At 34.6% G+C, this 13374-nt stretch overlaps 1 protein-coding gene across 15 annotated transcripts in view; it reads right to left on the minus strand.

Annotated features, from left to right (window-relative positions):
• The window catches only part of GPHN (gephyrin), a 270607-nt gene that overhangs the window by 59817 nt on the left and 197416 nt on the right, over positions 1 to 13374 (minus strand). The window lies entirely within an intron of this gene.

A 13374-nucleotide genomic window follows, 5' to 3' on the forward strand; every position in this document is an offset into this window, starting at 1 on the left:
CTTTGTATCTCAATTTTTCTCCACCTTTTATCCCCCATCTTTTCAGGGCATTACTCGAAAAGGAATGACTTGGCAACTTGACAGCTCTATTTTCTCCACAAGGTAAAAATGGTACTAACTACTTGGCTTACACGTGTACCTATTACTAAAAAGAATCATAAACTAAACAACTACTTGTTTAAAAGCAGTAGTATGAGAGGACGAAAAATTTTAAAAATTTAACTTGATTGCTGTGTATGTGTGTCTATAAATACATATGCAGGTGTTTATATTTTTAAACTCTTGCTGGCTTTATGTTGAATATGAGTTAATTGCAAGCTTATGGGAAGAATGTCTTATAGCATTATCAGTCATGTTTAACAATGTACATAGACACATTACCTGCATTTGTTAAAGAACATTCACTGGTAAAATAAATCTAATGCTCTCCTTGAAACCCTTCCTCTGAAATACCTTACTTGGAGCTTTTAGAATTTTGTGTACTGAGAAGCTATCATGCTACCGTTCAGCCTTATCTTGGTACAATCTCATACGCTGGCAATTTCACTGATCAATCAGCCACAGAAGTAAGTGTTAGATATCTCAGTTATATCCTGCCTAACTGGTATTAAGACTTTTTCAACTTCTTGCCCATTCCAGTTCAACTGCCTTTTTAAGCTGCTGTCAATCACATGAGCTAAAAATACAGAAGTGATATATAAAACTCTTGTCCTCAAGCACACTATAAATTATTCCCTAACCCTTGACATACAATAACAAGATTGACATTTTAAAATAAGTTTCATTTCTATTAGAAGCATTTTCTTTTAAATGAAATTTCAACTGACTTTGTATTTCTTTTCCCTGACCCAGCAACAGCCAATTCCAATGCACCATGAAAACAACCCAATTTTCAAATTACTGCAAACATGAAAACTATTCTTCTTGAATGGTGTAAACGTCAAAGTGATTTTGTGAGTTTTAAAACAATATTTTGGTGCAAATTTGATCAAATAACATCAGTAAATTAAACACATAGCAGTTATGAAATATCACACCAATATTACATGCGTAGCCCTTATTTTTCTTTGGACACTTAGGTATTATGATTCCATTATAATTAAGTTCTGTAGAACTTCTGCAGAAGACAAGATAAGGCTATTTCATTTTAATCTCCCTTCTCAAAAAGTGGTTTCATGTTATACTTACTGAACACTATCCAAAATGTTCTGAATGAGGAATAACTGAAGACTTCATAGAGTTCTCTGGTGTGCTTTGCTCTAAAATAATAAACATCCGTATACACAGGAAGAAATTTATTTTTATGAAATCTTTGTGAGGCTCAGGGATAATTTTACTCTACAAACATGAAACTGAGACACAGAGACATCTAGACTAAATTTAACCTGACATGCCTACAGCTGGATTTATTTCAGAATGCAAAGCCCCTGGGCTGCTATTTATTTCAACTGCATTTGGAGTGCTCAGCATATGTAAAAATCCTTCAGTACATGTATCATGAAGGACACAGAGAAAATGAGTAACTCTAAAAATGATTTAAGAAGGTTTTCCAGCATAAAACTTGAAGTTTGCATCAATACAGAGACAGATAATGCAATAAAATCTTCCTTGGTACCCACTCAGGACTTTCTGGTACAGCACCATGCTTTCCCTTCCAACAGCCCACTCTTTCACATGAACTGAAAGGAGGAGAATTGCACTCCCTATTCACCCCATCTGCTACATCTAGGAAGCACAATTCAGTTTTAATATTGAGATATTATCAATATCTAAAAATATGTTGGTGGGGAAGGGACAAGGTCTGTTTGGCACTTAGAGTTTCTGCTGTGTTTCTACCTGGTTCAAGGCCTATGGACCTTGAAACTTTTGATCCAAGGTCTTTGGGAGTAAAAAAAAAAAAAAGCATCATTTTGCTGAATTCCAAAGGATTTTGAATCAAACTTGCAATTTCTAAAAAAGCATAAGACCTATGTTTGATGCTTACAGTCCAGCTTCCTGAAACTGACTACTGAGGTCCTTTCCATTTCTGTTAGAAAAAAATGAGCACATGAACAGCAACAATAAAATTAAAACAATGGTATGCTTTAAAAGCCACCAGTCAATGAATTTTTGGGCCTGGAGTCCATAAGACATCATCAATTTTCTTCTGTTCTTAAAGCATCTTTAAAATTAAATTTCAGCTTCTATATAGGTGTTCGAAAGCAATTTTGTTTGGACACTTTACTTATCATTCTAAGATGAATGGTTGAACAACATTTTTAATTCTATGAGCCGGAGCAAAATATTCATTTCCCCACATGACTCTACACTGATAAAAATGTTCTTGGCACAGACATGGTTTAAGGCTGTAAAATTGCTGTCTTTTGTGGTCTTCAAAGAAAATTAAAACATTATCAACACACGATGTTGAATTTAATGACAGAATTTTTAAAATCTGTGTCACAAAATCTTTGTATGTAATTATATACATATCCAGCATCTACAAATGGGAAATGCTTGATAGGAAATTGCTTTTTAAATTTCAATGAGTAGCCTTTTAGCATCACATGTCACAAAGAACCAAAATTTTGCCTTACAAAGAAAGCATGTTTCCCACAGTTATATAAAATAACATGATTTTTTTTGCATAAATTAATTTATGTTAATGATGTTGCTTAAGTTTACCATTTTTTATTTGAGCTAGGAGCATCAAATTTGAAGGGCTTCAGGTATAAGAGGAAGAACCAATAAATAAAGGTGATGAAAATCTTCATATGGTGTTCTTTATAGTCATAGAATCATAGAATGGCCTGGGTTGAAAAGGACCTCAAAGATCATCTAGTCTCAACCCCCCTGCTGAGTGCTGGGTCGCCAACCACTAGACCAGGCTGCCCAGAGCCACGTCCAGCCTGGCCTTGAATGTCTCCAGGGACTCCTAGGACCTAAGATCTCCTAGTCAGTGATGTATAAAGTACTCAGAAAAATCCTCAGACTTTTACACCTTCAAATATAAAAAAGAATACAGTTCTTTTAAATTAAGATTCAAACTAAGGAGCTGTAAGGAAAACAAAGCTTCAGTCTCTGAATTTATCTTCTGAGCAGCAAATTGCCAGTACAGCAACCTCAGTGAAGAACTATGTTTCTGCCTGTCTGCTGAAGTAGAAACACTCACTATATTTCTCTGAGGAGAATCCTTAAAGTGAAATCAGAATCCTCATAGATGAATAACTTGATTTCAGAGAGTTCATAAGCCATGGAAAGGAGATGGGAACAGAGCAAATGCTGCACTGAGAACTGTCAAACACAAGTTAAATTCTTTTTGAAAGCAATCAGAACTACGAAATCACTGGAAACAGGATTTGCATTTAGGATTTTGCTTTGAGCCGCAAAGGCCCAAAAGGATAAGATTACTTTAGTGCTGTCTCAAATTTGGCAGTCCAGATTGCAAGGTCCAGCACCACACAATCATCAGCCTCTCCCCTGCTGTTGTGTGCCTGGCACGTTGGGCTGAGAACAGAACATTTATTTGGCTGGGCTTCTAGCAGCACTGAATCTTGGAAACTGGTAAAAGAAAAAGGGACATGACAATACTGTGAATAATGACACTCCTTCCCTCCAGCTCTTACATGAAAAGCTATACGTTAATTGGGCTTAGCAAAAACTTGTTTCCAAGTTACAAAACTGTATTTAAAAAAATTGAAAGTATGAGAAAAATCTGGGGAGCCCTGATAGGAATCCACCAGCATTTAAGCTATACAACACTGACAGTGTTGTACATATCCAAATTGATTTCCATGTGTTAAAAAAAGATACTGTCCACTAGAGACACACGCACATTAGATCACACTTACAGCATTTACATCAGTGGATGTTCCCGAAGTCGTAACAGCAATGTAACAGAAGCTATGATTCACTTTGATTTGATTATCTAGGCTAATTTTCCAGAACTACTTCTACTGAAGTTGACTCCAAAGAGCTGGAGCTGTTGGGAGCTGAACATAGAGAGCAGCTGCAATGAGAGTTACTACTAGTCTAACAGAACAAATGATTAGATTCTGAAACAACCATTTAAGTGGTAAAATACAAATAAATGGTAAGCACTGTATGCTGGTGAGCAGCCTGTGTCTGAATTGTTTTTTAAAAAATGATATTCATAGCTCTCTGATTTGACCTAACTTGACTACACATCCTTGCAATAAGGTGGGATGGAAGGAGAAGAAACGGAAAAATTCACACATGGAAATTTAACACTGAAACCTAAACACTTGTCTTTTACTGAAAAAAAAAAAAAAAAAAACAACTTCAAAGTTCAAGTGGAGAAAGGTGGAAATTATTTATGAATTACTTGATTTTAGATTTTCATAATATAGAGATGCATAGAATATTATCTGGAATATATCTTGTGATTTTATTATTCAGTTTCTTAGTGCCTATACTTCCTAACTGACACTTGAACTTTATGTATTCTCCCTTTGACAAATGCAGAGTGGACAAGCATTTTACCAAAACAAAAATAAAAAAAAATAAAAAATTTGATACGTTGAGTAGGTAAGTTTTAAAGCAATATCTTTAATAGGAAATATGTCTTTCACAAGACCAGTTTTTACCACTGTTCTGAATGTTCAACAGTTCTCTCTGTAAATGAACCTATTGCTTGGAGTAAATTTAGAAATACAGAGCAAAATAGCAAGTGCAAATCTTCTATACAAGGAGCAGTTTTTTTCACAGAAATCACAAGGTAAGTACTATGCACAGTGAAGCTGTAAGACTAAGTAAACTTTGCCATTATTTTGAACGTAGGAATTACTGATGGTTCTAATCTGAGATGCAGTACAGCAGATAAACAAACATATTGCATTTAAAGTGCAACTACAAATAAATGAGCAGGTTTTTCAATTAAATTTTGAAAATGAATTCTATTGTAAATATCTAAGATGGCATTAATTGAAGTTATTCATTTATACCTTGATAAGATAATTGCTGTAATGGACTTTCCTTCCTGATGTAACGTGAAGTTTTCCTATACACTCACTCCTAAGCTGTCACAAATGTACTTCTTTATATGACATCTAGTTCTTGTAGCAAGAATGATTCTCTGCTCTAGTATGGCAGAAAGAATGCTATATAAGATACTCATGCATAAAAATAACAAAGATAAAAGTACTACAGCTGTCTTCAATGGGCAAGGAAATTAGATCACTGGCTTTTCATAAAGTTTTGCATTTTAACATTTCCTGAGGAAACCAGGTTTCTCTAAAACTCAGAATTCTACTCCATTTGTTCTTTCGTAAGCCCAGAGGAAAGTACTACTATCAGCAAATAGAATACCAAACAGAAAGGTTTGAACTCTTGTCCATGTCTAAGGAGAAATACTTACAAATTCTAATCTTAATTAAAAACTCACCATTCCATTAGCAACCGCAAAAATATAATACAGAAAAAGAAGAATGGATTGTAGCAGTATAACTGCACAAAACCCCAAAAGGATTAGTGTATCCTTATTGGCTCTGCTATGTTCATTGTTGCGCTGCAGATATCACAGAGACATAAAGGCATACTTTCTCTTCATGACAGTTTTCTTCTTTCCAAGCTGAAGACCTTGTCAAAGAGTGCTACTGAGAACTCTACGGAGAGCAATGGGGTAGGCAACCCCAATTTAATGAAGCAGTTTTTCTTCAGTGCATGAGTATTTTTATGTCATGTTTACAATCAAATTCTCTCTCTGCTGGGTTTCTGTTTGAAAGCAGAGGATGGAGAGGAACTGGTTACATTTACTTCACTTTGTCTCCCCTATCCAAGGTATAGTCTTAATTGCTGAATAACAATCTCTGTTTATGTCATGAGAATGATCTTATGTTAGAGAAAATAAAGGCACAGCTCCACTCTTTGGGGTCATGGCCTTCCACATCCTGAAACACTTGCTTAAATTATGTCACACTGAGACTTTAGTTGCTACATGAAGTGAGAAAACCACTGATCTTCTGATAAAAATTCACTATATTGCAATAATAATAATAATAATAATAAAATCTCCAGTTGATATAAAGATTGAGAAGTTTTAAAAAGAAAAAGCAAACAAAAAGAAATTCCAGTTCCTGAAATTACTGTGCACTGATATCTTTGTAAATTCACTATTTGTGTGATACATTTACTTCACAGAAGTGGATGTTAATTGATATAAAAAAATACGAACTTTGAGTCGCTCCTGTCAAGTCTGCTTATTATGGACTTACAATAATGTGTAAGACAGGGGCATAAACACTGAATAAAAAAACAGCCTAATAACATGACCAATAACAAAACCATATAATTTACTCATTATACCTGAAAGCCTAAGGACCATGTATGGTATCTCAAATGTATTTTTATTTCTTAGAATTGTTTCATACTTCTCTTCCTGTTCTTCTAACAATTGTCAAAAACAGTGCTAGAAACAAAATTTCAATGACCTGAAATTCAAGTGTCAGACATTTTGTGTGGATATTCATTTAGATTTTTCCTTTCAATTGCTGTATATTCATAATTATATTAATGATATTAAAAAAACCAACAAATTGTTATTTAAACGTTCTATGGTGCCTAAGAATTGAATGAAGACCTTTTCAGTTATTTTACAATTGCATAGTCTATTATTGTAGATAGATGTATTCTTCTAAACTTTTTATCTGTCAAATTGCTGCTGGCAATTTGCAGTTTAAAATATCAGAATAAATTAAGTCAAAAATTGTATTAATTAGTTAGCAATGCAGGGAGAATTGCCATTGAAAAATGAGTAAGAAAACCAATTCAAAACAAGGACTAAGAAGTATAAGGAGTCACAACAATCTTAAACCAGCACAAAGAAGCTGGCATACAACCTCAGTGCAAGAGAGCCAGAAAAGCCTTCTGGAAGTCCTGGATGCAGAATTTGCAGATAGGCAGCAAACTTGAAATGCTGGCCTTATCGTGCACACCTTATGGTTGCTCTCGAGTCTAGCTGTCAAAAGTAGTCCCTTCTGCCCTCAAGATAAAAATGGTATCTCCATCAAACCAATTGTGCAGCGCAGTGTACAAATATTTACTGTAAATATTGACAGAGATATTTAAAATCCTCTGCCTAAAACTGAATTCTAGATTCTATGCTGGTGGTAAATGCCTGAAACTCAGGAGTACAGTTCCCAGTCTTGTAGCACTGCCTTCTTTACAATGGAGCCTAATTAGAAAGGAGAAATAGACTCTCATCCGTCTTTAGCCAGAAAGAACAAGACTCAGTTATTTACAGTGTTGTGCAGTATATACTGTATAGAATACTTTGACCTAGAACACTTAAGAATCTTCCTGCAGTCTCTGCATGGACTTCTGAAGTTGTAAACTCAACAGATAAACTATGTATTGCAGGAAACAGTATCTCCCCTTCTCTGAATACTTTGAGTACTTAATTCCTCGTACTGGTGTGTCTGTCCTTGTATTATCAGGTAAGGCACAGAAGTCTCTATTGTTTAATTAACAATGATTAGTATGCAATCAAATCTCATTAATCATTATACAGCCAATACATATTCCAAAACTATTTTTCTGAAAATAATTTACTTGTTGGAGAGAAAAATAACATAAAAATTTGCAGATCTTTCGTAACACAAACCATTCAATAAGCCTAAATAAAAAAGATGACATTCCCTTTGCAAATCATTCTTATGTTATTTTTTTTTTTTTAAGAAAAAAGAGGATAGCTCTTTAATAACATTTCACTGCCACTATACTTTCAACCAGCAGATCAATAGGTTTCCTTCATCAAGCTTTTAGCCAAACACACAGCACATGCAGAAGCCAGAGGGGAGGGAGAGAAAGAGAGAGAGAGATTGATGCTGGTAATAAAATTCTGAGACACAAATAAATATAAACAATGGAGCTACTGCACAATACTACCTATGTGTAATTTTATAAATTAGGAGACTGTGGACCTCCTTTGATTGGTCAGTTTAACATTTTTAAGAACAGTATTTTTAAGAAACAAGCTGAACTTGAAGTACATCTAAAAATGTCAGTGACACTGATCTGATCTAATTCATTTCTTAAGTGAACTGCTGGTATTTAAATAAAATGTACCGTATTTTCTAACAACTGGATAGGGAGTAAATTAGAGGTACATAATATGCATACTATGTACAACTGCTAATTTGGCATCATTCCTAATTAATATTTCCACTTTTAGAAGGATCATTTAAGTACTACTGGTAACACAAAAATTACAAGTATGAAGCTAATGGGTTTTCAGGAAAGGAAAGAAAAACTATTGCATCTTGCGAACTTCGAAGAGAATATGAATTTAGATTACATTGTTACACCATCCTAGAGCACTAAAGCTCTACTTCTCTTGCAACATCAGAATCTCCTTTTAAAGAAATTCACTTTGCTTTAATTAACTAAAACCAGAGACAATTTCTCATTCTAGATAAGTGGAATTGTTAAGGTGCTTACTGAGAGTAGGGAGGTGGTTAGTATTATTATCCTATAATGCCTAGAGCTCAGCAAAGCATGAAAAATGTTCTGTTACTGAAGGTAAGCATGAATTTTTTAAAAAACCTTCTGCCTGTTCTTCACAAAGCAACATCAGTTGACCACATCCACAGTTTTACCAGTGCACACTGGTGACAATAAAAAGGAACCAGTAAAAAAGATGTTTTCCTAATTATTGGACTCTGAGATGGAAAACGGCCTCTACAAGGGTATTACTATGAAGAAAATCAGGGAGCAAATTCTACCACAAATTCTTTACAATGCAGAATGCACAGATCCCTCATTTGTCTTTTGATGGAAAATCCTTTATTTCTTCAATTAAAGATCTTGTAAGTAACAGAATAAAAAATTCCCTGATAGTAAAACTCACTTTCCTTTTTGGCTACCTTAGTTCTAGAATCACCAGTGCATCCAATTCCAGAGCTTTTCTCAGAAACTAAAACTATAAGCAAATTTTTTAAGATGAATGTACAATGTCACTTTCAGAAAAGCAGACTTCCTTGCCTCCTTTTATCTTCAAATAGCTACAACTGTCAGAGATCTTCAGTTTCAAACAATTTGTTTTTATGGATCTGTGATTGGCTCAGACTGTTCCAAAATGCATAGGGTGTTATTTTGCCACCAAACAAGAATGTATTCATGTTTTCTAGCACCTTCAGTTTAAAAGAAGGCAGTTGTTGTCTTGCTCATATGTTTCATAAGCATAAACTGACCAGCTGGAAATTTTTTAACTGCATCACAAGATCTGCCACACAGCCAGATTATCTGTTTTTTAGATATTCATATCTTCCATTTGAAGAGAAAATAAAGGATGAATTGCTTGTCATTCTGTCATGTCATAATGCCACCTTGATACTTCAGCTAGCAGACCCTACATAACAAATCACAAAAGACTTCCTTTGCGGACAGTGTTCACTAAGTTTTCATACACCTTATACTCCAGTTCCCTTTTTCAGTTGAGGCAGAATCGAACTATTCCAAGATCACAAATCACTAATACAGTCTGATAGCTTTGGAGAAGGCAAAACAGTTTTTGGAATCTGATCAAGCAGGACAGCTATACATACTGACCAGCCACTAAAGAAAACACATTGGCTTGTATTTCTTTCAGAGTGGTGCCTTCAGAAAGGAAAAAGGACAAATGGCTGTGAAGTTGCAGGCAAAGCAAGAATACAGTTTCTCTGGAAGTGGCATACTTCCTTCACAATCTCAAAGAGTATGGTGACCATTTTTGCAGTTAGAGAACTATCAGAGTGGGAATCTTCAGAAACAATGTGACATCAAGGTTTTTTTTAAGAAAAATTCATACTGATCATTCAGAATGACTGGTCAAGTGGAGATGGTGTTTGCCTTGTATCTGTAAGCACTCAATTTCATTTCTCAGTCCCTGCCTTGGTAAATGCATATAGCATTAATATATTCCACGTTGCTGTTTTGCGTTAGTCACGATCAAAAAGCAAGGCTTTCATGTAAAATGGTAATGAGGCTTAAACTGCAGAATACATATCAGGAGCTTTTACGAACAGATACTTGATCATCTTTAAAACAATTTGTCTGCTGTTGAAGCCAGACTGCAATTATTTGTCTATAACAGAAGAATTGTTAAGCATCTTTCTTCTTGAAAACTTTTTATAAGATATTTTGTCCGGTCATTCACTGAAACTAGAAAACAACTTTTTAATAATAAGGATAAAGGTTATTGCTAGGAGTTATTGCTTGAGAAGCTGAAACTTTAGAGAATAAATCAGATGTGTATCAGCAAGGTACTGCTTACACACTGCTCATCTTGATTAGGATGTACTCACGATTAAGAGTAGGTGAGCTCCTTTTTGTATGATGCTCATCAGCAGAACATTAATATCAGCTCCAGAACTTGTCCAACAGTACGAGATGGGGTGAACTGTGTTCTTTTTAGGAGATCTTGTCAACTTTAAGGATTCTTTTAAAATACAAAATAAATGAACTCTATGCGCTCAGGTCTGCTTCAATATTACTGAAAACCTCAAGTCCACCTTTTTGATACTCATCCACTGATCACTTATAAGTTGAAGCCTAATCCTTACATAGTTGTTCACAGTACTAATTTGACAATATTTTATAAATTCTGACTTTATCCTATGATTGTGTGGATGATACTTAATATCTTCTCCCTGAAAAAGGTGTGAAAAGCCAGTCTTAAATAACCTATTTTTTTTTTTACCCTAATTACAATTAAATGCATTTTTCTTTTAAAATCTTGCTAAGTTGGTACTATACCTTTTATTTAGAGGACTATAGTGAAGTTGATATGGAAGTTTTTAGAAGAATATATCCATCTCAGGAAGGCAGTGGACCAAGACGTAGTTTTTGGAAACAACAGTAAACTTCAGATATTCTTAGGCAATGTACATTTAGACAAATAACTAACTATAATATAATGGTCATTTCTACAGAGCCCTTCCACTTTCATTGCTTCTTGCAGTCATCTGCAGTAGACATCTGTAAGTCTATTCTGAAAGCAATCTCATTTTAAAGTAAGAGATAATTAAGGATGCTTTAATTATACAATTTCTGTTTGTATGCTACGTATTAGTTGCCTAGCTTGACGATATATCATGGTGGTCCCAGACTGGTACAGTGATTTTAAAACCACGCTGAACATAGCTGCAGGTTGATCATGCAATTTCTGCCCCCGCAAGCTGATTTTTCCCCATTTGTGCACAGTGCAATGCAAAAAAAGAAAAATCTAAATAAAACCAAAGAAGTGTGATGGCAGAGCAGGTCGACTGTGTGACAGAACACGTGCAAAGTATACCTCAGAAACACTATAGGTGGATGAGCACGAAGGGAGCCGAGCCTGGTTGTGCAGTGGGGAAAAGAAAACATTGTTAAAAAAGAAATGGTGGCACAGTCAGGGTCTTAGAAGGTTTTCTGTATAGGTGGTTCCAGCACTGAGATAGTAGCAGAGGGTTCATTAAGTTTCTATGACCAGCTATTTCAGAAACTCCAAATTTATGCCTTTTAAGGTGGAAGCTTCTTAAAAGGAAAAAATAAAAGATTTTGCATTTATGAAATACTTAAAACTAACGATGAATCTGAATTGTCAATTCTGCCTCTTCTGTTTAATTAATAATGTGAAGAGAAAACCATCCTTAGGACAGTAAGGTATTCTAAAAAGAAGTTTTACCAGCCTTCTCCATTTGACACTATTGGTTTTATTCCAACTCTGCAAAACTCTGTGAAAACATACTAGAGGCCTTTTTCCTCCCTGTATTTCTCTATCTTTTTAGTTGTTCAGAACCAGATCTTTGGCAATAGGGGTTTTTCTTCAACCTCAGTCCCACAAAACAAAACAAAACAAAACAAAACAAAAAAATGGAAAAAATTGCAAAGTTAAATGACTATCTGCCAGATACAGGTCAGCAGAAATCTGCAGATTATGTCTCTAAGCAATGTAAACAGTTGTGACTCTTGAGGGACGCTGCTCCCTGTCAAAAGCTTTCAACACAGACACAAGTTAAGTGGCAAGACTACAGTTTTATCGATTGCTTCGGAAATGCTTTGCTTATCCAAGATACCCATTTTTCAATACCACTAAGTCACTCTTAGGTCAGAAATAAATTTAAAAAAAGGAGTCTCCAATTATTTACATATTTCTTTTACTATCAAGTTCAAAAATCTTTTCTTTGGTCAAAAATATTTCATGTTTTAATTACAGAGTAGTCTGGATTTTTCTTTTTCCTTAACTTTTGTTAGATTAATGATCTGATCACAACTGGCTGTGAACACTAAAACTAGCCTAATAAATGAAATTTAAAAAGACGTGGTTCCTACAAATGCGTTAGAAATCTACGCTTGACTTTTTTCAAAGGTGGAAAAATGAATTAACAGAAGTCCCTAAAAAACTTCCTTAGACTTCAACAAAACTGCCATTCACACAGCACTTCAGATACATTTACGGTAAAGAACTCAGCAAGAATTTTCACAGAAACTGCTAGTAACCACTTTCTGACTTGAGTATTGTGATGGACTGAGCAGCGAAAATAACATTCATAAGAAGTCACTCATGAATATTCTTCAGTCTCAAATATGTATTTCATAATTCTTCACCAAAATGCAAAATATCACTTTCATGAAAATTTTATATTCACAGTAGTCTTCACTACATGCTTTATCTATACTTGTTCCTCCTTCAGTGAAAATTTTTTAGTTCTCTCACTGCAAATATTTTTGTTTCTTTCCAGTATTCTGTACATATTTCATTTTCTCTAACTAGATAATATGACTTATGAAATGAGTGACTTCATGACATCTTAAACATTTGTACGCACTCAGAGCTTTCTTCACTTGATTTTTTTTTTAAAAATCAGAATATGGTATAGTGAGATGGCTTTCAGGATGAAGTCACAACTAGAAAATTACTTCAGAAAAACAAAGTAGAAAACACAGCTTTAAGAAATCAAGTACTATTCTTAAACTATTTGTTAAAAAAAAAAAAAAAACAGAAGAAAAAAGAGAACTCTTTTCAAACAAATAGAAAGCCTGTTTCTAGACAGACAACTCTGAATGCTTTCTAGGAAAGACAAGGTATGCTTTTGCTTAGAACAGGGGTTCTGCTATTCACCCAAGACTTTCGGAAGAGTCCTTAAGCAAGATTCTCATCAATGATGTCCACCCATTGATCCCTTGTTTTGTCTTGCAATAGCATGGCAAAAGAAAGTCCTTTAGCCTCAGTTTTGAAGGTGAGGATTCAAAGAATGCAGTAACAGCAAGAAATAACATAGCACCAGTTTTTTAAGTATCAGCAACTAAATAAAAGAAACTGGCAATGATGATGAGCTTTAGATTCTTACTCCACAAAATTTGGAAGAATTTGGCTCATCTTACCTGTTCCTCACACTAATTTACAAGGGTATGCTA

This window comes from Numida meleagris, chromosome 6 (assembly GCF_002078875.1).
Source record: "Numida meleagris isolate 19003 breed g44 Domestic line chromosome 6, NumMel1.0, whole genome shotgun sequence".
Classification (NCBI taxonomy): Eukaryota; Metazoa; Chordata; class Aves; order Galliformes; family Numididae; genus Numida; species Numida meleagris.